Below are 21,519 nucleotides of genomic sequence, written 5' to 3'. Positions count from 1 at the left end.
TACAGCTGGCTCATAGAGGGTCTTCTTCTATGATGTCCATATTCCTTAATAATCTACATGACCATGTTGTCTTTGTGAGATCACCCCTTTTTGACATGTAGTGCACACAGTACAGGTCTACAGCATAGTACAGAATCTATGTTTCAGGTCTGTGTCATACATATCACTAATAATTCTTAATCAGGAGGAGATCATGACCCCCTGAGAAAAAGATAGGATTACAACATTTCCTTAATTCCCTAAACAAAGTATTTGAAGGCTAAACAAATGTTTACGTCATGACGGATATGGTTTCTTTCACTGGCAAAACTTTATGAGTAGCCATAAATGCAGTCCTACTCTAGATGTAAATAACTGGATCGTCCAGTTAAAGGGAATATATCATCTAGGAACATTATTTACATGGCATATAAATACATACAGCTGAATATATTAATGCACTTCACAGGGTCTCGAGTCTTTGCAACATGTACTAATGGCAGGAAGGTATTGATGCTTTCAATTATATTGGAAAATGTGAAGCAGCTGGAATTGACAAAAACCCATAGAATTAATAAATATTGTGTGTTTTGTGATAAAAGTACAAGAAACCATGAAGACTGATTCAAAATGTCACATCTGCTGTGGCAACTCAATACTACACGAGCAAAGGGCAGAGAAATATTCAATACGTAATATTTCAGGCTCTTTATTGATCGCATGCTGACAGTGGTATGCAATGTTTCTCCAGCTTGGTTCTGGTGTGAAGGGATGCAGAATATGTGGCTATTTACTGTATATAGATGACGTTGGAGGGGGTTTGTGACCCAAGATCTTCAGCTATTCCCATATGAAGTGGTTGTGATGCTCTTTTTCCTCTTAAGGACTGGCCTATTTTGGTCCTTCAGGAACAAGCATTTTTTCAGCTTTTCATTAATGTATATAGTTTTTATTTTTCCATACCAGGAACTTTATAATAAACTAGCTGAAGAGCCCGGCGCTGCCCAGGGAGTAGTAACTAACTGTGGTTAGTTATAACAAATTATAATTATCCTTCATCCCATAGTCCCATGCCCATATACCCATCACACATCCTCCATCCCGTAGTCCCATGCCCATATACCCATCACACATCCTCCATCCCATAGTCCCATGCCCATACACCCATCATACATATCCTCCATCCCATAGTCCCATGCCCATATACCCATCATACATATCCTCCATCCCATAGGCCCGTGCCCATATACCCATCACACATATCCTCCATCCCATAGTCGAGTGCCCATATACCCATCACACATCCTCCATCCCATAGTCCCATGCCCATATACGCATCATACATATTCGCCATCCCATAGTCGAATGCCCATATATCCATCACTCATCCTCCATCCCATAGTCCCGTGCCCATATACATATCCTCCATTCCATAGCCCCGTGCCCATATACCCATCATACATATCCTCCATCCCATAGTCCAGTGCCCATATACCCATCATACATCCTCCATCCCATAGTCCCGTGCCCATATACCCGTCATACATATCCTCTATCCCATAGTCCAGTGCCCATATACCCATCACACATCCTCCATCCCATGGTCAACCATTATGACATCATAATGAGCGGCGGGGCTTGCAACCTATGATGACATCAGCGTCGCCATGGCAACCATGACATCATAATGAGGAGCGGGGCTTGATACGCACATACTGTTTCCCCATTATGTAGATAGGGGCATTATGACATCATAATGAGGGGCGGGGCTTGACGCGCACACACTTTTTCCCCATTATGTAGACAGGGGCAAAATTGTTTGGTGAATTGGAATGCGCAGGGTTAAAATTTCGCCTCATAACATAGCTTAGGACGCTCTTGGGGTCCAGACGTGTGACTGTGCCAAAATTTGTGTCTGTAGCTGCGACGGTGTGGATGCCAATCCCGGACATACACACACACACACACACACACACACACACTTACATACATACACACATACACACACTTGAGCTTTATATATTAGATTTTGGCTTCAATTTAGCAAAGTATTTATGCCAGACAACTGCCATTAAACATTTTGAAAAGTTGCTACATTTTTGTGCACCACAAAGTAGTGTTAAAAAAGTTGCAACTTAGTGTTTTCATCCAGACATATTTATTGCATATTTATGTTTATTTTTTTACTAATTCATTTTTCATTACTTTTTTCAAAGATCATGTTATCTCTAGCGTAGTACTTTGAAATATTTAGCTGGTGAATTTATCACTGACTATATGCAAGTTTACCTCCGTGAAAAATTAATAAACTATTGTACACATCACAATTAATGAAAATCTTATGATTTTTTTCAATTACGTAGTAATCGCAACACTTTCCTTAAGGCCACAATCACACGTTCAGAATTTGGTCAGCATTTTACATATGTATTTGTAAGCCAAAATCAGGAGTGGAACAATCAGATGAAAAGTAAAAGGGCTCATACTCATTTGTGAGAAAAATGGATGAGTGTAATGGGATAGAAAAAAATCGGTTTGCACTCTTACCAATGTTATTCCATGATTACCTGCAATTTTTTTCTCAGCTCAGATTTTGCTGAGTAAAAAATCTCAGCATGCTGCAATTTTCCTCATATATCGGACGAGACTCGCCAATGCAAGTCAATGTGTGCAGGAAAAAATTTGTATTGTACGTGGACCATGCGTATGCAGTCCGATTTTTACACACCCATATACTTGAAAATTCACAGTAAAATCACAGTGTGACCCTACAAAATGAAATGGATAAAATAGATATATATTCATAGAATAGATACATATAAAGATGTCAGCTACATATATAATTAGTATAGTGCTTGTGTAGCTTACTTTACATGTATTTAATTAACAACTAAATAAAGATCTGAAAAAAATGAAATGGGATTTCTCAAAATTTTATTAACCAGCAGAGGGAAAGCGGAAAGCTGGTGGCTGATGTTTATAACCTGGGAAGAGGTTAATACACATGGAGCTTCCCAGGTTATTAATATCAGATCACAGTTGTATATTTAGCTTTTACTGGTTATTAAAATGCAGGAACCCACAAAAAATGGGTTATTTAATAACCAGCAAAGGCTAGGCAGACAGCTGTGGGATGATATTAATAGGCTAGGAAGAGGCTATGGATATTGACCCCCACCCGAACTAAGAACCTCAGCTCTCTGCCTCTCCAGAAAAAGCGCATCCATAAGATTCACCAATTCTGACGCTTAGCCTCGGTTTTCCCCCTTACCCTGGTGTGTTTGGAAATTAGGTTAATAGGATTGGGTTGATGTGAGCTTTGCATTGGTAACAGAGAGGCTTCTGTAAGACACTCCCATTACTATGCCCATAGTCATTTTGTAAATAAAAAACACCCTGAATAAAGTCCTTTAATTGAAATAAAGACACTGGCTCCTTTTTTAATTAAAAATAAAACATCTCAGACCAAGCATATAGAAATTATGGTGACCAAGTGCAAATATGCATACAGAACAGTAGGCTATAATGTACCAATTAACCCTTGCCGATTGAATATCCAGTAAAAAAAATGGAGTTTATATTGTCACATGCATGGGTATGCCATTAGAGGAGAAGAGTGATGCCTAATACAAGTATATACACAGTAATTGTACGGCGAATTGAAATGACACTGACAGTTCAATAAACATGAAAATATACCATACTATACTCTTAAAGTGCCAGTGCATACAAGGATTTTATTAGTCTAATAGGACCAGAATATCCAATAATAAAGTGTAATTTATAATCAAAAGAAACCATTTATAAATAAGGTAATATTGTAATGACAAAATTTAGGTACCAAACTGTATATTGTCACCTCCTATTTTGGAGGGCGGCATCGCAAGAAAATGGGAGGCGCCGGACCCGGACCTGAGACACCCATTGGACTCGAGTGAATATAATAAAACTTATTTTTCTTGTCTTTCAGGTCAGACCGGGGGCCTTTCCACAGCATTATAGAATGCTGTAGTTAAGACATGAAAGGCAGTGGCCGTATCTTATATCTTATATACTTGTTTATGGAAATCATCTATGGAGTGAAAATGGTCACTTCACCCATAGATGAATTCCCACAGGAGTGTCATTTCGAAAATGGCATCACTTCAGGGGGAGTTCTGCTGTTCTGGCACTTAGCGGCTCTGCAAAGTGCCAGAACAGCAGAATCCCACCTGAAGTGACCCCATTTTGTAAATGACACCCCTCTGGGAATTCATCTATGAATGTAGTAACCATTTACCCATCTACCTATATTCCAATTGTAAAATCTGAGGTTAAAACAACATTTTATTGGTAAGAATATACAGTTGAAACCAAAAGTTTACATACACTATATAAAAAGACACATATGCATGTTTTCCTGGCTGATGTCTTGAGATCTTGCTTCAGCATTGCCACATAATCTTCTTTTCTCATGATGCCATCTATTTTGTAAAATGCACCAGTCCCTCCTGCAGCAAAACTATCCCACAACATGATGCTGCCACCCCCATGTTTCACAGTTGGGAAGGTGTTCTTAGGCTTCCAAGCTTCTCCCTTTTTCCTCCAAAGCGTAACGATGGTCATTATGCCCAAAAAATTCAAATTTAGTTTCATTAAACCACAGGACATGTCGCCAAAAATTAAGTTTGTTGCTGTGTGCATTTGTAAATATTAATCTGGCTTTTTTACATTTCTTTTGGCATAATGGTTTCTTCCTGGCAGACTGGTCTTTCAGCCCATCTTGACACAGTACTCATTTCACTGTGAATATTGACACAATCTTGCCAGTGAGCAAGGCACCTTCAGGTATCTTGAAATTGTACCCAAGGATGAGCCAGACTTGTACAAGTCCACAGTTATTTTCCTTATATCTTGGCTGATTTCTTTAGACTTTCCCATGATGCTACACAAAGAAGCAGCATGTGCATTAAAATACATCCACAGGTGTGCCTCTAATTAACTCTGATGTTGCCAAAAAAACTTCCAAGCACATGACTTCATCATATGGGCGGTCCAGAATTGTTTAAAGGCGTAGTAATCTTATTGTATGTAAACTTTTAGCTTTGCAGTAAGTAATAAAATGCCTTAAAATGTCTGTAAAGCGCTGTGGAATTAATGGCGCTATATAAGTGAGTAAAATAAATAAATAAAACATTCTCTCTCTCTCATTCTGGCATTTGGCAAATAATAATTATTATGATAATCTTAATTGACCAAAAATGGGAAAGGTTTATTCTGATTTAATTTCAGATATTGAGAAAAACATGCATATGTGTCTTTTTATATAGTGTACGTAAACTTCTAGTTTCAACTGTAATTATTTTTTCTTCACCGCCCAATGGTATAAATTTCTATGGAAAACCTGTGGTGTCAGTTTGCTCACTGCACCACTAGATAAATTCATTCAGGGGCATAGGTTGTAAAATACGGTCACTTTTGGGGGCTTATGCTGTTCTGGCACCTCAGGGGCTGTGTCAATGTGACATGTCACCCACAAACCATTCCAGCAAAATCTGTTCTCCAATATGGCACTCCTTCCCTTCTGAGCTTTGCACTGTGGCTGATATTTTCCGACCACATATGTGGTATCGGCACACTCAGGAGAAATTGCACAACAAATTTTATGGTCCATTTTTTCTTGATACCCTTGTGAAAATACACAAAAAAATTGGGGCTAAAACAGCATTTTTGTGCGGAATTTTTTTTTCAATTTTCGTTGCTCAACAGTATTAAATTCTGTGATGCCCCTGAGGGTTCAAGGTGTTCACCAGACCTCTAGATACATTCTTTGAGGGTCCAGTTACCAAAATGAGGTCACTTGTAGGAGGTTTCCACTGGTTAGGTACCTCAGGGGTTCTCCAAACGTGACTTGGCATCTGCTATCGATTCCAGACAATTTTGTATTCAAAAAGTTAAATGGTGCTCCTTCCCTTCTAAGCCCTGCCGTGCACCCAAGCAGTAGCTTTCCACCACATATGGGGTATCAGCATACTCAGGAGAAATTGCACAACAAATTTTATTGTGCATTTTCTTTTATTTCCCTTGTTAAAATGAAAAAATTGGGGCTAAAATAGCATTTTTGTGGCAAAAAGTAAAACTTTCATTTTTTCCTTCCACATTCCATTAATTCCTGTGAAGCACCTGAAGGGTTAATAAACTTCTTGAATGTTGTTTTGAGTACATTGAGGGGTGCAGTTTTTAGAATGGTTTCAATTTGGGGTATTTTCTGTCATATAGACCCCTCAAAATGACTTCAAATGTCATGTGATCCCTAAAAAAAATTTGTTAGAAAAATTAGAAATCTCGGGTCAAATTTTAACCCTTCTAACTTCCTAACAAAAAAAACAATGATTAAAAAATTGTGCTAATGAAAAGTGGACATGTGGGAAATGTTATTTATTAACTATTTTGTGTGGCATATCTCTCTGGTTTAAGGGCATAAAAATTAAATGTTTGAAAATGTTCTCGAAATTTCTGATATTTTCAACGCAAGTTATATCGAACAAATGTTACCACTATCATGAAGTACAATATCTCACGAGAAAACAGTTCCAGAATCAGTTTGATAAGTTGAAGCATTCCAGAGTTTTTATCTCATAAAGTGACACTGGTCAGAATTTAAAAAGTTGGCCCGGTCACGAAAGCAAAAACAGGCTCTGGCACGAAAGGGTTAAGCAATAAAAGTGTAAGCAATAAGTTGTATTATGCCTGTTGCTGGGCTTGATTATTTTTATTAATATTTTTTCAACATTCCGCACCACTTTGCAATTCAGACGTTACATGTACAAACAAAATCAGACATCATTGATTAACACATTTTTCTACAATTCAAACAAGAGTAAGGCTCTGTTCACAAAAGCTTACAGTCTTCAATAAAAAAGGAGTGACGGGGTTATGCAAAAGATACAAAGTACGTGTATTGTATGGTTAGGCTATTTTAAAAACAAATTAGGGTATTCCTATGAAGATACAAGAACCAGTCACCAGACATTTTCTGCATATGTGCAGATTTTTTAACCCCTTCACGACATATGACGTACATATAGTATGCGTCATATGTCGCATTCCTGCCTTTGATGTGGGCTTGCACGCCGCACATGATGGTTGCCCCCTTTTTCCTCATTAAAAATAAAACATTTAAAAATACACACATTTGGTATTGCTGCGTTCATAACAGTCCAATCCATCAAAATGTAAAATAAATTAATCCAATCGGTAAACAGCATAACAAGAAAAAAAATCAAAACACCAAAATTTAATTTTTTTGGCTGCTGCAACATTGCAATAAAATGCAGTAAGAGGAGATCAAAATATCATATCTACCCCAAAAATGGTAACAGTAAAAAATTCAGCTCGGATTTCTTTCATTTTCCGATAAACATTCAGAATTACGAATAGTAGATAATGCTAACCTGATCCATAGAATTGGGTATTTTAGAATTATGTTCAGCTGCTGTGGATCTGCTGTTTGATTTTTCCTGAGGAAGAAGCGTATTAGGCCGGGGTCACACTTGCGAGTGCAAATTGAGAAACTCGCGCGAGTCTCTTGCCTCAATACCCGACACTGCAAGAGTGGTTCGGACCGCAGCGTTCAGCTGCATAGAAATAATGCAGCCGGTCTCGAGTGCCGGCGGCAGTGCCAGGTATTGATGCAAGAGACTCGCGCGAGTTTTCGCATTGCAGTTGCAAGTGTGACCCCTGCCTTATATTTCAAAACGCATTTAATAAAAACAGCTTGTCTAATTAATTTTTTTAAATTAGCAGTACAAACAAGTCCACAAATCCTTCTATTGCCTGGGAATTTTGGTACTACCACATATGGAAATGGAAATATTATTTTTAGGTAGCTTAATAGAGAGAGAAAACAGGAGATGTATGACACAGGATTCTTTCTTGAGTTTTCTAGACTCCCTATATAAGGCACCAACCTCTCAAAACCAGTACGGAGTGTAAAAGAGTCTATAATGGCAAGCACTGCACTATGTGAGGAAAGTGCCTCTGACTGCAGTGCACATCCCTCGTTCTGTGTTATTGGGGCTTTGGTGTCCTTCTTCCCACCCCTTTATATTAGGATATCATTGATACGTTCCCCTTTGGTGGCCAATAGTAAGCCTGAATGGCTAGTACAGCCCCTTCCCCTTAGTTTGTGAGACTGCACTGAGCCAGTCTCCTCCCCTTCCCCTGTTCAGGTCCAAGAGGTGTCTATTCTACCCTCTCTCCCAATTTTATACAATCATTAAATTTGTCATTTCATCCTAGATATTCAAGTAACAGAGGTAGCTGAATGAAAAGAAAGGACGTCGGCTGAGTTGCCTGTGAATGTGCAACAGGATATTTGGTAGTGGTTATAAAAGAGTTAAGTGTCTTTCTGATTGTTAAATTAGAACACAGCTGTGACCTACCTTCACCCATCAAGTCGTGTCTGTCGCCTTTATTTGTTATCATATACTGTAGTACATTAGTTGTGGAAGGGGAAGCCCACTGGTGTACTACATTTGGGTCTCTGCAGTCTTTTTGCTGGCGTTTTCCTTTAAGGTTCCAGAACCCTTTGAACGCCGCTCAAAAGTTTTTCTTGTTGGTAATTTCGTACAAACTCTCTCTATCAAGTATATAAAGTATATAACTCATAAACCGAATAGGTCACAGCCTTATCACTTCCAAAAATTGCTTTTAAAGTTGATAATTAAAATAAATTATCCAACTTTTGAGTGATTTTGAGCAAAAAGTGGTAAGTGGTCCAGTTTGGTGTAAGGCTGTGTGCACACGATGCAGATTTAGATGCGTATCCGCAGTGTTTTTGGCCACACGGATTCGCATCAAATCCTCAGTGTAGTGCACAGCCAATGTAAATCTATGGGAAATGGATATTTGTTGGGCACATGCTGCGGAAAATTCCGATCAGAGATGCAGCATTTTTTTCCCCGCAGCATGTCAATTCTTTTTGCAGATCTGCAGCTTTTCTACACACCACTGACTTCCATTGAGTCAGGCACATCTGCAGCAAAACCGCAGATGTAAAAAAGATCTGCGGATTTGCTGTGGATGTGGGTGCTAGAAACGCTGCAAATCGAGAGGAGGGAAGTGTGTGGGCGGAGACTGTGGGTGTCTCTGCTCGGGGCTGAGTCTGCGTGTATGCGTGTGCATGTCTGTGTGTGCGTGTGTCTGCGTGTGTCCCTGTGTGTGCGTGTCTGTGTCCCTGTGTGTGTGCGTGTCTGCTGTGTAAGCAGTCATTGTCTGATGGGACTACTGCATTGCCGACTATGGAAAAGTATTCCCATCAGACAATGCATGTCAAGTAGAGTTGAGCGAAACGGGTCGAAAAAATTCAAAAGTCGTCGACTTTTGGCAAAGTCGGGTTTCATGAAACGAAACCCGACCCTAGGATGAGGTCGGCCACGAGGTCGGCGACTTACGCGCCAAAGTCGCGTTTCAAAAGTTTGTTTTGCGCTCTTTTTCAGCCAATCAGGATCCACGGACACTGTGGGCAACGTGATGACATAGGCATGGGTCACCACCATCTTTCAGAAGGGCATGCAAGTGATTGGCTTGCTTTGGTGGGCGTCACAGGGGGTATAAAAGGGCGTGCACGCCGACCGCCATCTTACTTCTGCCGATCTTAGCATAGGGAGAGGTTGCTGCTGATTCTGTAGGGAGAGTGTTAGGCAGGGAAGAAGACCAAAAAACTGCTTCTGCTGCTAGCGATTTGGCCTGCACAACACACCAGTCACTGTGTGTGCAGTGCAAGGGGAGGCTATATAGTGGTGTATCAGTGGTGTTGGTTGTTGGGCTGCCTTCTAAGGCTTCCTGACAGGCTGGCATTGCTGTTTACCCACTGCTCCGCAAACTGCTTTTTTAAAAGCAATCCAATCTCACTTATCCTCTAGTCACTTTGGTCACAGCTGTGCCATCGAGCCTGTCACATAGCGCTCAGATATTCATTGGGCCTCACACAATCCAAAAGTGTCCAGTGTCCAAAAGTGTGTGCAGAGATTCAAACTCTCACTTATCCTCTAGTCACTTAGGTCACAGCTGTGCCATCGAGCCTGTCACATAGCGCTCAGATATTCATTGGGCCTCACACAATCCAAAAGTGTCCAGTGTCCAAAAGTGTGTGCAGAGATTCAAACTCTCACTTATCCTCTAGTCACTTAGGTCACAGCTGTGCCATCGAGCCTGTCACATAGCGCTCAGATATTCATTGGGCCTCACACAATCCAAAAGTGTCCAGTGTCCAAAAGTGTGTGCAGAGATTCAAACTCTCACTTATCCTCTAGTCACTTAGGTCACAGCTGTGCCATCGAGCCTGTCACATAGCGCTCAGATATTCATTGGGCCTCACACAATCCAAAAGTGTCCAGTGTCCAAAAGTGTGTGCAGAGATTCAAACTCTCACTTATCCTCTAGTCACTTAGGTCACAGCTGTGCCATCGAGCCTGTCACATAGCGCTCAGATATTCATTGGGCCTCACACAATCCAAAAGTGTCCAGTGTCCAAAAGTGTGTGCAGAGATTCAAACTCTCACTTATCCTCTAGTCACTTAGGTCACAGCTGTGCCATCGAGCCTGTCACATAGCGCTCAGATATTCATTGGGCCTCACACAATCCAAAAGTGTCCAGTGCCCAAAAGTGTGTGCAGAGATTCAAACTCTCACTTATCCTCTAGTCACTTAGGTCACAGCTGTGCCATCGAGCCTGTCACATAGCGCTCAGATATTCATTGGGCCTCACACAATCCAAAAGTGTCCAGTGTCCAAAAGTGTGTGCAGAGATTCAAACTCTCACTTATCCTCTAGTCACTTAGGTCACAGCTGTGCCATCGAGCCTGTCACATAGCGCTCAGATATTCATTGGGCCTCACACAATCCAAAAGTGTCCAGTGTCCAAAAGTGTGTGCAGAGATTCAAACTCTCACTTATCCTCTAGTCACTTAGGTCACAGCTGTGCCATCGAGCCTGTCACATAGCGCTCAGATATTCATTGGGCCTCACACAATCCAAAAGTGTCCAGTGTCCAAAAGTGTGTGCAGAGATTCAAAATCTCACTTATTCTCTAGTCACTTAGGTCACAGCTGTGCCATCGAGCCTGTCACATAGCGCTCAGATATCAGTGGGCCTCACACAATCCAAAAGTGTCCAGTGTCCAAAAGTGTGTGCAGAAATTCAAAATCTCCCCTGTCCTATAGACACCTTGTACCTTGTTTTACATACTATATAGTTTGTTGGATTTTGTCTACATTTCTACCAAAAATGAGGAAGGCTGGTGGAAGAGGCCGTGGAATTGGGCGGGGGTTGGCAGCTGGTAATGATGGTGTTGGTGGTGGATCTGATGGTAGTGGCAAGAGCAAAATAGGACCGAATGCAGGAGGTGTTGAGCCTGCGTCATCGTCTGGCAACATAAGGCCTCGAACGCTTAGTTTTCTAGGAGTTGGCAAACCGCTTTTAAAGCCAGAGCATCAGGAAAAAGTTTTGTCTTACATTGCTGACTCAGCCTCCAGCTCTATCGCCTCCTCTTCTTCAGTTGTAAAAAGTAAAAGCACTGAGTCGTCATTGGAGGCTCATGTTCATGAACCACACCTTTCCTTGTGTCCTTCACCCCAACCAAGATTGAAGGATGACGCAGGCCATACTACTGATTACTCCATGGAGCTGTTTTCACATACCATGCCTGGATTATCAAGTGAAATGGTGAATTACCCAGGCCAAGATGAATCTGACATGGAGTGCACTGATGCACAGCCGCTGATGGATGATTCTGCTGGTACTTTCACTCAGAGCACTACATTGTCCTCGCAGTGTACAGAGCCAGATTCTGACCCTGATGAGACTCAGGTGCCCCTTCCCACACACTATACCACCATACACGGTGACACAGAGGAAGGTGCACATGACATAGAAGAGGAGGTGATGGATGACCCAGTTGTTGACCCAGATTGGCATCCATTGGGGGAAGAGGGTGCTGCTTCCAATAGCTCAAATGAGGAGCATCCACAGCAGACATCAACATCGCAACAGCTGTTATCTGGCAGGCCCGGAGCACTCCAAAGACAGGTTCCAAACATCAAAAGAGTTGCTGGACAGCTTGTCCAGAGGGTCAAAAGATCACAGCGTGCTAGGCCGCAAAATGTCTGCCAAAGTAGGAAGAGTGCAGTGTGGCACTTTTTTGAACAAAATCCTCATGATCAGGCCAAGGTTATCTGTAAGAAGTGCGCAAAGACCTTTAGCCGAGGGAAAAATCTGAAAAATTTGAATACCAGTTGCATGCTTAGACATTTAACCAGCATGCACTTGCAAGCGTGGACACAACACCAAACCTCAAGTGCCACATGTGCAACTGATCACAACGAAGGTAGTCATCAACGCTACATTGTTTCCCCCACTGTAAGCCCACCGGTTAGCACAGCAGCAAATGTTGAGGTGTCGTTGCAAGGCCACAGCAGTCGGGGAATCCCACTGTTATATCAACGAAAGACTGATTCTAGGCCATCAGAAAGAACACCAACTCCATCACCATCATCAACCCTCTCTCAGTCCGCCCTGTCCACCACTACTTCCACCATATGCAGCTCTCAAGTCCAGCTCACCCTCCCAGACACTATGAGTAGGTCAAGAAAGTACTCAGTCTCTCATCCGTGTACACTGGGTTTGAACGCCCACATTGCCAAACTAATCTCGTTTGAGATGATGCCCTTTCGGTTGGTGGAAAGCACAGCTTTCCGCGAACTCATGGCCTATGCAGTACCACGCTATGACCTACCCAGTCGCCACTTCTTCTCTCGCAAAGCCATCCCAGCCCTCCACCATCATGTGAAAGACCGCATTGTCCATGCACTCAAGCAGTCAGTGAGCGGAAAGGTGCACCTCACAACTGATGCATGGTCCAGTCGGCATGGCCAGGGCCGTTACGTGTCCATCACTGCGCACTGGGTTAATGTGGTGGATGCAGGGTCCACAGGGGACAGCGGTGGTGGGACAGTGCTGCCTAGCCCACGGTATAGGAAACAGTTGGCTGTAGGCGTTCCACCCTCCTCCAGAAGCGAAAGCTCGTCCACAGAGCGCAGTCGTACGAGCACTCCATCTGCATCTGCCACTGTTGCACACGATGTGCACACGATGTGTCCCCCTATCGAGCAGCTAGTGGAAAGCGTCAGCAGGCTGTGTTGCAGATGATGTGTTTGGGCGACAGACATACCGCCGAGGTGCTGGCCGAGTACTTGAAGCGACAAACTGAGTCATGGCTGGGCAGTGTACATCTTGAGGCAGGCAAGGTAGTTAGTGATAACGGCCGTAATTTTGTGGCAGCCATAGCCCTTTCAAAACTCAGCCACATACCTTGCTTGGCTCACACCTTGAACCTGGTGGTGCAGTGCTTCCTCAAAAATTATCCAGAGTTAACAGCCCTGCTCCAGAAGGTGCGAAGACTGTGCGCGCACATCCGCCGGTCGCCTGTACACTCCGTTCGTATGCAGAAGCTGCAGCGATTGCTCCACCTTCCCAACCACCGCCTCATTATCGACATTGCAACAAGGTGGAACTCCACCCTGCACATGGTGGAGCGGCTGTGCAAGCAGAGGCAGGCCATAATGCATTTGTGGGAGGATACACGGCCAGGCACTTTGAGAGCAGACATGGAGTTGACAGGTGTGCAGTGGTCGAAGCTGAAAGACCTCTGTAAAGTCCTTCAGTGTTTTGAGGAATGCACACGGCTGGTAAGCGCAGACGACGCCATCCTAAGCATGAGCATCCCACTTATGCGTCTGCTCATGCAAACTTTGACGCACCTTAAGGAGCAGGCGTCTGCAGCCAATGTTGATGAGGGGGAAGAGGAGGAGGGAATCTTTGATGACATTCAGCCATTGTCTGCTCAGGGACCTCTCCTGGACGAGGTGGAGGAAGAAGAGGAGGAGGAGGAGGATGATGGGGATGATTACTTAGGGGAGGAGGATGCATCTCGTGGGGCAAGTGAAAATGTTGGCGTGGCAAGGTCTGGTACAGGGTTTGTGTGTGACTGGAGGGATGTGGATTTGCCAGAAAGTGCTCCTCCAACCAGCACTCGCAGTGCATCATTGACACCGGGAACATTGGCCCACATGTCAGATTATGCCTTGCGGATCCTAAAAAGGGACCCCCGCATTGCCAAAATGATGAACGATGACGACTACTGGTTGGCCAGCATCCTGGATCCACGCTATAAAGGCAAATTACAAAACATCATGCCACAGGAGAACCTTGACCTAATATTGGCTAATAAACAAGCAACTCTGGTAAATCGGTTGCTTGAGGCATTCCCAGCACACAGCAGCGGTGATGGTTCTCACACGAGCCGTACGGGCCGGGGGCAGCTTGGCAGAGGTGTTCGTGGTGCACACAGCAGAAGTGGCGTTGGAGACAGGGGTTTCATGACAATGTTGTGGACTGATTTTTCAAATACCGCTCACACAACTGGTAATACTGCATCGATGGAAAGTGACAGGAGACAGCAGTTGTCAACCATTGTTACAAACTACTTTTCCTCCCATATCGATGTTCTCCCACACAGGTCATTCCCCTTTGACTATTGGGCCGCTAAACTGGACACCTGGCCTGAATTGGCCCAATATGCCTTACAGGAGCTCGCTTGCCCAGCTGCAAGTGTGCTATCGGAAAGAGTCTTCAGTGCAGCTGGATCAATCCTGACAGAAAAAAGGACCCGTCTGTCAACCCAAAATGTGGATGATCTTCATTAAAATGAACCATGCATGGGTTTCCAAGGATTTTGTCCCACCTTCCCCTGATGACACATAGGGTGACAGAAAAATGGCTTGCTTTGGTCCACCTCTTCCTGGGACTTGACCTATTTCGCCTTTTGCATCAGCTGAATGTCCAACATCAACATATGCCACTTTCTAAAACTCCCTAACTGTGCTGCCCCCCCCCCATGGCCGGGGTCACCACCGAGCGCACGACACAGTGCGAGTGCCGTTGCCCTGGACAGGTGGGTAGGCCGACTCTTGGGCGCGGGCACTGGCACAGGGTCCCTCATAGTGCAATCAAGTGTCTCTGACGGTGGTGGTGCACACCCGCCGTCAGACACACCGCTGTAATATGAGGGGCCCAGTGCCAGTACCGACGCCCACGAGTGGGCCCCCCTTGCTTGGGCAGGGCCCCAGCATTTGCAATCTTTACTTCTCCCTGCTCCTCCGCTGTGTAATCTGGGCCGTCAAATCCATACTGTGCCTGACACCGTCTGAGCCTGCCTCCTGAGACATATATTTTGAATGTGTACGCTATCCATACATGTTATCCGGGGATACGGTACCCTTTCTAACCTTTGTGCAATCACGTGCAATCCATACTGGGCCTGACACCGTCTGAGCCTGCCTCCTGAGACATATATTTTGAATGTGTTCGCTATCCATACATGTTATCCGGGGATACGGTACCCTTTCTAACCTTTGTGCAATCACGTGCAATCCATACTGTGCCTGACACCGTCTGAGCCTGCCTCCTGAGACATATATTTTGAATGTGTACGCTATCCATACATGTTATCCGAGGATACGGTACCCTTTCTAACCTTTGTGCAATCACGTGCAATCCATACTGTGCCTGACACCGTCTGAGCCTGCCTCCTGAGACATATATTTTGAATGTGTACGCTATCCATACATGTTATCCGGGGATACGGTACCCTTTCTAACCTTTGTGCAATCACGTGCAATCCATACTGGGCCTGACACCGTCTGAGCCTGCCTCCTGAGACATATATTTTGAATGTGTACGCTATCCATACATGTTATCCGGGGATACGGTACCCTTTCTAACCTTTGTGCAATCACGTGCAATCCATACTGGGCCTGACACCGTCTGAGCCTGCCTCCTGAGACATATATTTTGAATGTGTACGCTATCCATACATGTTATCCGGGGATACGGTACCCTTTCTAACCTTTGTGCAATCACGTGCAATCCATACTGGGCCTGACACCGTCTGAGCCTGCCTCCTGAGACATATATTTTGAATGTGTTCGCTATCCATACATGTTATCCGGGGATACGGTACCCTTTCTAACCTTTGTGCAATCACGTGCAATCCATACTGGGCCTAACACCGTCTGAGCCTGCCTCCTGAGACATATATTTTGAATGTGTACGCTATCCATACATGTTATCTGGGGATACGGTACCCTTTCTAACCTTTGTGCAATCACGTGTAATCCATACTGGGCGTGAGAACGGCTGGCAAGCTACAGCACCTGTGGTTTGCACACGTAAGTTTTTCATTTTTTCAGGAATGACGGTTAGGCCTAATTCCGGAACTGCAGTTGACCTGCACTTACTGGGAAATCATTGTTCGCGGGTAATAATTGTAATCACTCAGTGATCCCCATCACTAACGTTGTTCAGCGGGTTATCTGCACCTGTAAGCGACAAACGCTGGCCTTTTCAGTGTAGTGCACATGCAGCCACGGACATGTAAGGGCATGACACACCAGTTATTGGCCAATCTCATGTTCCAGAGCCTCACGTGTCCCTCTAGTAAGCCGGACTCGGACCGCAGGGCATGACGGAGTCTCGTTCGTTAACGGAATTAAGCTTGCAATGTGTGCATCTGTTCTGTAGCTGGCATGGTTGAGGTTTCCCAGGTGGAGTCGAATTTAACCGTAGGCTCCACTCCTGGTGGTGCCCTTCTGGACATTCCTTTAAGGTTCAGCTTTGCAACCATACTGTCCACGTAAAACAAACACTTTGCCTTCATGAATGCTGTTTGGAGGGTCATGACTCGTGGGAATAACGCCGCCCAATCAGTTAACCTGCTAGAGAGATCCTTCGTTGCTCCCAAGCATGACATCACACTCCCTAGGAGGAAGGTAATGCCACTGTGGTGACCGTACTCCTGGGGGCGACACAAGTGCACTGATGCCCAGCGACTGCTCGATGAATCTGCTGGTACATTGACCCAGACCACTACATTCCCCTCTCACGCTACACGGCCTGAATCTGACCCTGATGAAACTCAGGTTACCCTTCCCATATACAGTTCCATCTTACACGGTGACAAAGAGGAAGCTGCAGATGAAAGTGCAGGTTCGGCCCACCCGCCATCAGACACACCACCGTACTATCAGGGGCCCTGTGCCAGTGCCGTCGCCAACGAGTGGGCCCCCCCTGCTTGCTCAGGATCACAGCACTTGCAAGGTTGAAATACTGTGCAGTGAGATGGAAGATGGGGACGACGAGGAGTCCAGACTAGTCCAGGGATTCCCTAGCGAGGAGACTTATTTGATTGTTTTCAATGTTGGGACAGCAATTTTTGGGGAGCACTATACTCTGGAGAATGATAGATGGGGCCCACCATACACTGGAACATTCCAAAGGTGGACATCAGACACTGGAGCAGCATTTACAGGGCCCATTATACACTAGAGAATTAGAAATGGGGCCCATTATGTTTGGAGCATTATTTGGGCCCATAAGACAGTGGAGCTTCATCCATGGGGACCAACATATACTGTAGCATTATGTGGAGCTCATCATATACTGTTTCAAACATTATATGGGACCAATGATTCTGTATGGAGAAATAGATGGGCCTCGTCATGAGATGTAAAAAGTGAAGTATTTTTCATTGTACTATACCGCTATTTCTCTGCCGTATCGGAGCATGATCATTGATGAGTTGTGGTATGTGTTAAAGGGGCGCTCTTTCGCCCAGGGCACATGAAAACCTGCAGCCAGCCCTCCCCCCCCACAACTTTAGCCAAATAACCCCCATTTTTCAGTGCGTAACTTGTATTATGAAGTTAATTAAGGTTGACAAGCTTAAGTAAGAAGAATTGATGCTTTTGGCATTCAAATGGGCACTGTAGGTGTGTTTCCTGTCCTCCTCTCACTGCTGACTTTTATTCCCCATTGACTTACATTGGGTTTCGTGTTTCGGGACGACCCCGACTTTTCCCTATAATCGGACGATCTTGCTCGACCCGACTTTTGGAAAAGTCGGGTTTCACGAAACGAAACGCGACCCTAAAAAACCAAAAGTCGCTCAACTCTAATGTCAAGTATAAAAAAACATACAGAACATACAGTACATATACACATACATTACAGACAGTATATACAACATATAACATAGAGTATATACTCGCCAATCACCTAGTCCCTGAAGCCCTCGACCTCCTGTAACCAAAAATAAAATAATAAACCAACCTATACTTTACCTTTCCGCCATAGTCCATCGGGTGATGTCAGTGCTCTACAGGGGCTCACACAGTGAACTGACAGGCGGAGGTAATCCTCCGCAATGTATCCCTCTGCCGCTGGGAAAGAGGTCCCGTAACCCTATCCCTAACCCTAATTCTCATGCAACATTGCTGTAAAATGAGAGCCTGAACTCAGGTAACCTCAGTGATGCACTGTAGGAGCCATTGGCTCCTGTCAGTGCATCGTGGGAGGCATGGAGAGCAGTGGCATCACCTGATGTCACTGTTCTACAGGGGAGATCGTCGTGGGACACTTGTTATTAAATGGACTATGTCGGAACAGGGAGTATTTGTTTATTTATTTTTTTAATTTTTCAGGAGATCAAGGACATCGCATGGAATAGGCGTCTAATAAATATGGCAAAACTGTGTAATGTTTTATTTTATTAAAAGAGTTTTTTCTTGCTGTGTCTTTTTTTAAATCTTAACAACTATAGGATTAGTAATGGATAGGTGTCTTATTGACGCCTCTCCATTACTAACTGGGCTTAATGTCACCTTACAATACAAAGGTGACATTAACCCCTTATTATCCCATATGCCACCACTACAGGGCATTGGAAAGAGAGAGGCCAAGTGCCGGAATTGGCACATCTTACAGATGCACCTTTTCTGAGGTGGCAGATTTTTTAGCTGGGGGGCAAAAACCATGGTCCCTTTGTAGGCTATTAATATCTGCCCTCAGTCACTGGCTTTCCCTCTCTGGTGCAGAAAATTTCATGGAAGCCCACGCCAGTTTTTTCCATGAATACATTCTTTTAGTAAATATATAGCGGTCCCAAATTTTACACACACATGCTACTAACAGTATTAGACACTGACATATATAAATATCACTATTCTGCATGGGTTTACTGTATGTAAACCATGTCTCCTATCCAGTCGGGTCCTGCAATGATTTTACAGAAGCCAACAAATGAATTATCGGCTATTCTGCTATCTAACTCTCTATGAAATATTAAGATATATGTATATATACACTCACTGGCCACTTTATTAGGTACACCTGTCCAACTGTGTGTTAAGACTTAATTTCTAATCAGCCAATCACATGGCGGCAACTCAGTGCATTTAGGCATGTAGACATGGTCAAGACAATCTCCTGCAGTTCAAACCGAGCATCAGTATGGGGAAGAAAGGTGATTTGAGTGCCTTTGAACGTGGCATGATTGTTGGTGCCAGAAGGGCTGGTCTGAGTATTTCAGAAACTGCTGATCTACTGGGATTTTCACGCACAACCATCTCTAGGGTTTACAGAGAATGGTCCGAAAAAGAAAAAAAATCCAGTGAGCGGCAGTTCTGTGGCCGGAAATGCCTTGTTGATGCCAGAGGTCAGAGGAGAATGGGCATACTGGTTCGAGCTGATAGAAAGGCAACAGTGACTCAAATTGCCACCCGTTACAACCAAGGTAGGCAGAAGAGCATCTCTGAACGCACAGTGCGTCGAACTTTGAGGCAGATGGGCTACAGCAGCAGAAGACCACACTGGGTACCACTCCTCTCAGCTAAGAACAGGAAACTGAGGCTACAATTTGCACAAGCTCATCGAAATTGGACAGTAGAAGATTGGAAAAACGTTGCCTGGTCTGATGAGTCTCGATTTCTGCTGCGACATTCGGATGGTAGGGTCAGAATTTGGCGTAAACAACATGAAAGCATGGATCCATCCAGCCTTGTATCAACGGTTCAGGCTGGTGGTGGTGGTGTCATGGTGTGGGGAATTTTTTCTTGGCACTCTTTGGGCCCCTTGGTACCAATTGAGCATCGTTGCAACGCCACAGCCTACCTGAGTATTGTTGCTGACCATGTCCATCCCTTTATGACCACAATGTACCCAACATCTGATGGCTACTTTCAGCAGGATAATGCGCCATGTCATAAAGCTCGAATCATCTCAGATTGGTTTCTTGAACATGACAATGAGTTCACTGTACTCAAATGGCCTCCTCAGTCACCAGATCTCAATCCAATAGAGCATCTTTGGGATGTGGTGGAACGGGAGATTCGCATCAGGGATGTGCAGCCGACAAATCTGCGCCAACTGTGTGATGCCATCATGTCAATATGGTCCAAAATCTCTGAGGAATGCTTCCAGCACCTTGTTGAATCTCTGCCACGAAGAATTGAGGCAGTTCTGAAGGCAAAAGGGGGTCCAACCCGTTACTAGCATGGTGTACCTAATAAAGTGGCCAGTGAGTGTATATATATATGTCACTGACACACACGCATATATATATATATATATACTGTATATATATATACACACCTATACTATGTGCATATTTCTATTCTATTGTAAGCTGTCAGTGTGATTTTACTGTACACCGCACTGAATTGCCGGCTTTTGAAAGGACACTGGTGCGTATTTCTCGCAAATCATACTGATGGTCTGTGTGGTGTGCGAGTTTTTGTCGCACCCATAGACTTGCATTTTGGCGACTCTTGGCTGATATACGGTGCAATTCGCAGCATGCTGCAATTTCAGTCAGACGTATAACACGGCCGAGAAAAAATACGGTGGTGGGAGCTGCCCCATAGATTAACAGTGGTCCGAGTGCTATGCAATTTTTTTCTCACATTGCACTCGCCCGTATTCCTCTCTAGTGTGACTCCAGCCTTAGGCTATGTGCATTCATTGAGTATTTGGTGAGTTTTTTACTCCAGTATTTGTAAGCCAAAACCAGGAGTGGAACGGTCAGAGGAAAAGCATAATAGAAACATTTGCACCACTTCTGCATTTTTCACTCACTCTTGGTTTTGCCTTACAAATCCGTACGTAAAAAAAAATCACCAAATACTGAATGTGTGTGTAAGGTACTAGCAGGAACATGGGATGCAGTGACGAGCAGAAGGCAGAACAAGAGTTAACGGGTATTTTATGCGGAAATTAATCTGCAGTCAGTACTCCACGCAGGGTGAACACAAAAGCATAATAATACAAATACAGGAAAGATTAACAGCGTAGATCTAACGCAAACAACGATTGGTAAAGGAATGGATCAAACTTATCCAGCGTTGAACTGGAGCACCTTGGGCCCACCAGAGAAGATCATTCTTCTGGCCCAATTTGTTGCCACATAGAAATAAATACAAGGCCACCAATTGTGTGGTAAAACATGCTAATGTCAGGGTATAATATAAGGTAGTACACGTCTTAATTATGTAGCAGGCGTTGGTGTAGAATCATAGAGGGGTAGCCCCCTCATAGAATATAATGTAGCCCCCTCATAGAATATAATGTAGCCTCCCTCATAGAATATAATGTAGCCCCCTTCATAAA

This window comes from Dendrobates tinctorius, unplaced genomic scaffold, assembly GCF_039654945.1.
Source record: "Dendrobates tinctorius isolate UK_male_01 unplaced genomic scaffold, ASM3965494v1 ptg000145l, whole genome shotgun sequence".
Lineage (NCBI taxonomy): Eukaryota > Metazoa > Chordata > Amphibia > Anura > Dendrobatidae > Dendrobates > Dendrobates tinctorius.
Note: the sequence above shows the minus strand (reverse complement) of the source record.